Source organism: Mastomys coucha, unplaced genomic scaffold (genome assembly GCF_008632895.1).
Source record: "Mastomys coucha isolate ucsf_1 unplaced genomic scaffold, UCSF_Mcou_1 pScaffold22, whole genome shotgun sequence".
NCBI classification, from domain to species: domain Eukaryota; kingdom Metazoa; phylum Chordata; class Mammalia; order Rodentia; family Muridae; genus Mastomys; species Mastomys coucha.
In genome coordinates, this window is record NW_022196905.1 from 99246098 (window position 1) to 99251054 (window position 4957).

At 45.9% G+C, this 4957-nt stretch overlaps 1 long non-coding RNA gene across 1 annotated transcript; it reads right to left on the bottom strand.

Annotated features, from left to right (window-relative positions):
* Positions 1-553: 553 nt before the first annotated feature.
* Positions 554-4957, bottom strand: LOC116068044. Its single transcript, XR_004109414.1, has 2 exons — positions 4339-4957; positions 554-1064 (listed from the first exon to the last, which is right to left on the bottom strand). It is a non-coding gene; the product is annotated as an uncharacterized LOC116068044 (long non-coding RNA).

The window sequence follows — 4957 nt, forward strand, 5'->3', positions numbered from 1 at the left end:
CCCAGGAAGTGGCACTGCATGAGGACTCTCCTTGCCGCCCCCACCCACCCCAGGAAGTGGCACTGCATGAGGACTCTCCTTGCCACCCCCCACCCCATCGGCTTTGTTATTATTTGGTTCTGGTTATTTGGTTATTCTGTGAATGTAGTATATGAGGCAAGCTATCTATGCCTATAGCTCCAAAGCAGGCCAGCATATGAAGGCTTTCTCCAGGATACTGGTCCACTGACTTCATTAGTCAGAGGCTCTATTGACACTGTCTACTAATCAGCAATACCCGTAAAGTAAATGGTAGCAAGCCTTGTTGGAAGTTGTTTTTCTCATATTGTTTCTTGCCTCTTACGACAGTTTTCTTTGTTTGCTGCACTTACAAAAATGTTGCTTCTATTTTCCTTTGCTTCTATTAACTTCAGCTCAGCTCCCAAATAAGGTCTCATTGTATTCCACTGTATAAAGGGTCAGTTTCATACAATGATATACAATAAAATTGTTCACCTTTCCCCACGCCATGAGCACATATTACTATTTCTATGGCACCAGACAGGACAGAGCATGACTCAAAAGCTTTTTAAGGACTGAATAGGGATCTTTAGACTTGGGATGCATCCTAAATGATATTGATGATATGAGTCCACCCCTTCCAACGGTAGAGTCAGTGTGGTGTTAGCAGCTGAAGGAAGCAGAGTTTCCATGCAATCAATCACACTGTTGCTTCTCAAACACAGAGCAAAGCCGGAAGACTCCCTCTCAGGGACTGCAGGAGTCTCCCAAGCTGAAGATGTTTTGGGATAGGCTTGTCACTGTTCCCTGGAAGTTGTCACAGTGAATCAAAGACTGATTTCTGGAGTTCTCTGTTTAACCTCTGGTGCTTGGATGGTCAGACTGCCTCGTTTGAAATGGTTTTATAAACGATGTTCTTTATATTTGACCTCATAAAGGACACACTTTAAAGCTCACGTAAGATCAAGGGATGCATACAGGTTGACCAGAAGTCCCCCGTCGTCAGTATTGTCTTAGTAATCCCCACAACAAAGCTTCCACAAAGCCGAGGAGATGTTCAGATCCTGTAATGAGAGGAAGACAAGCCTATGCTTAAGCGAATTTGGTGCATCCCACTGGGGTCCAGCTACTCGGTGAGATGTGTTCCTTGAATGGGGGACAGATGGTGGCCGCAGTAGTCTTTTGCTGGAATATATCTCCATAGAGGATGATGTCACATTCAACCCCGTGACCGGCAGACACTGACTGCAACTCAGTCATGGTATCTAAATCACATTAAGGCTCTCTTCTGTCCCTGGCTTGCCTTGTGATTTTGTCTGGCATTTTTATATCTAACTGCCAGCCTCCATGTGGGGATTACGCTGTGCTACTAGCTCTGCTTTTTTTATTTTTGCCAAAATGAGCTTATGCACCTCTTTCAGAAGTACCAAGCCCCCCACAACGAGTTACACAATCCAATTATAATTAAACACAAACAATTACAATTAGGCCTGAGTTGAGTGAAGAGATAGATACTTTGCTTTCCAAAGCCATTTCCAATACTCCAGATGCTGTTGTAATGGCCTCATTTTGGAGGAGGGAGGGCAGGGGGACGCCTCTGACAGTCCCAGTGTGAGAGAAACTACCAGCAGCTTGGAACTGGGACTTTGTTTGGCTAACACAGGACTACACATGCCTATGAGCCAGGTTAGAACACCTGCTTTAGTAACCCGCCTCTCTTTGCAGGCTTTTTCCCAGTGACTGCCATCAGACTTCAAACAGGCCTCCACCATTAGCGCCACAGCCACCTTGTCATCTTCTCACCAGCAGCAGACCACAATTTTGCATATTAACAAGTCTGCCTTATGCTCCTCATACACTGCTTCACATAAGAAGGGATAAGATAATCGGAGTTAACCCTTTCCCTACTGACGAGTGCTCAGGAAGGGACATGCCTGCTAATCCCTCTTGGTCTCGGATCTTCAACTCATAGCTGATTTTCAGAAATGGAAAACAAAAAACAAAAAACAAAAAATCAAAAAATGAAACAGAAAAGGTAGAAGTGACTTGACAGAGGTGCTAGGAACTGAATAGGCGTGGTTTGCAAGAGCAGCCAGGTGGAGTGGCATACACCTTTCACCCCAGCACTTGGGAAGCAGAGGCAGGCAATCTCTCTGAGTTGAAGGCCAGCTAGGGTTACAGAGGGAGTTCCAGGCCAGCCAGGGCTACATAGAGGCACTGTCTTGAAAACCAACTAACTACACACACAAAGCAGTGAATGTTCTTGAGCAGTGAGACCTCTCCAGCCTTGGCAGGCAGGTCTCCAGGGAGGATGTTTTCTAGGGATGTTTCTGCTTTCTACTACAGTAGGATCAATACCTAACCTAGGGCCTGACGAATAACTCCAATCACATCACTAGTGGGTCTCTTTCTTTCTCCTCCCATATCCTTTGAAAGTACAAGGTTTCAGATTTTTTTCAACTCTCCTAGTTATTGCTACCACCAAATTACCCAAGAATTGTACCAAATATATGATATATAAGTAAATAGGCCCTGTGTACTGCTAACAACTCCGCTCATGTAATGCATGTAATAATAAAAACAAAACAAAACAAAACAAAGCTGAGGTGCTGTGGTCTGGCTTATAGATCAAGGGGAAGTGTCTCCTCCGACCTCTTCCCCTATGTGGTAGGGGCAGTTTCTGCTTCCACCGAAGACTAAGAACCAGCCTTGACCCCCACTCCAGTGAACTTACATCAAGGGAAAGGGAGGCAAAGCAAAAGTAGCACAAAAGTCAAATAAACAAATAAACAAATAAACAATAGCCCTTAGCCTACAAGGGATCCTTTCTGTAAAACTTTCTGGTAATATGAAAAATTTCACCCAAATGCATGGCCCACAGCCAGACCCTGCAAGTGGCATTCTTCATGAGGAGTGAGGACTGAAGTCTGATAAAATGTGCTTGGAAATGGGAGTGTGCTGTTCAAGTGTCTGTAGGGCTGAAAATCTGAACGTGCTTTGTGGCAGCATAGTGAAGGAAGGGCTCTGGACCCGAATTCCAGCCTCACTGCTCATCAGCCCTTGGGCAGCTGATCTTCACGTCTTACACTGGAAAGATGATACTTTCTAATTTAAAGGACTGCTACAAGAACAAAGTAGGATCAACACCCATAAGACATTTACAGCACTGTCTGGCACAAACCAGTTATGCACTGGGTGTGCAGCAGGTGTGCAGCAACAGATTATCTTGTCTGGAGCAAGCTATCCTGCAGCAACTGTTAGCCTGTCTGGCCACAAGAAGCTTTGCTTTAGAAAGAACAGAAATGGCTAGAGGCTGGAAAAAGACACCAAGAGACCAAGGAGGATTCCTGCTGGTTTCAAGATGGGAGCACAGAACCCTGCATGGTGGGTCGGTTAACTGGAGTTGGGATTTGGACAAAGCTCACGGGTGAGCAGGTGAGAGGAGTGGAGAGCATTCAAGAGGCATGTTGGCGCTAGATCAGGGGGCAGTTTGGGTAAAGGAGGAAGGCACAGTGTGGGGGACCAGGGCCGAGTGAGAATCTGTTGCAAGAGCTGGAAATAGCAATGCATTGCAGGCCCCATGAGGTTCAAGTTTTACTGAGTCAGGGTATACAGGAATTTAAGTCTGGGAGAAAGCAATCAGCAATTCAGAATATGGACACTGAGCTCAAGCTAAAGATAAAAAGATTAGCATGGCCTTGAAAGCACTGGGCCACAGCATGCTGCAGAAACTGCTGCAGAAACCTGTTAGAGCCTGATTTTCAGTCTCTTCCTTGGCCTAGAGGCCTGAGCCCACAGTCCTGTCTGTTAGAAGCCTAAGAAGGCACTACTGGGCAGGCCGTGAGACCTTTGCTGTCCTTGGCAAAGACTCATTTCACTATTCCTTGAACAGAGTCCCAAGGCTGGCCTTAAACTGGCGATCCTCCTGCTTCAGCCTCTGGAGTGCTGGGACTGCATGTGTATAAGACCACGCTCTGGTTAGCACCTTCAACTTTTGTGTTTTGAGGGTAATTACTAACATGTAAGGTACGCCAAAAACCAGACCCAATAAACTACAAGAAAATCAACCCATTTGCCTGGGTCTAGAGCCAGAAGAAGGAATCTTGAGAAGACATCCTCGGCAGTTAAGAGCCCTCTCTGCTCTTGCAGGGGCCTGGGTGGGACTCCCAAGATCCACATCATTTTGTAACAAAATGAAATCCTATTTCAGAAATAGCATTACTAAGGTTCTAGAAGTAGGTTTTGTGTGTGTGCATGCGCGCCGTTGTGTATATATGTGAACTGCATGCATGTTGGTACCCACAGAGGCAGGGGAAGAGGGTATTGGAACTGACTTACACGCAGTTGTGAACCACCACGTGGGTGCTGGGAACTAAGCCTGGATCTTCTACAGGAGCTCCTAAGTGTTGAGCCCTCTCTCCAGCCCCTGGAGTATAATCTCAAATGTTGGCTTTAAAAGCAGATGCTCGTACAAGGACAGGAGCCGTCTCAAGTACAGAGCAGAGTCAAGAGGGAAGATCTGAAAATTAATAAACACATAATGGGAGTCTCAGAAGGAGAAAGGGGAATAAGTGGGAAAAGTTATTCACTAGGTTAAGGCAGAAAACTTTATCTGAATTAAGGAAAAGCCTGGAGTCTGCTCATTCAATTTCAGGCTAGGTTGAACACACATACACCATGGGAGGGGTTGGTGGAGAGGAGAGAGAGATCGAATGAGAATATGATGCTTGATAAAGTTCCTGAATGCTAGAATAAAAAGAAATCTTATAAATACCCAGGCAGAAAGATTGAATTACTTAAGGCAAAATGTCCACCTGGCAATAAACAACTACCCACATAGCATGAAGGAAGACTGCCAGGAAGAGTCCCCACATACCCTGAGGGAGGAGTCCCCACACACCCTGAGAGAGGAGTCCCCACACACCCCGAGGGAGGAGTCCCCACACACCCCGAAGGA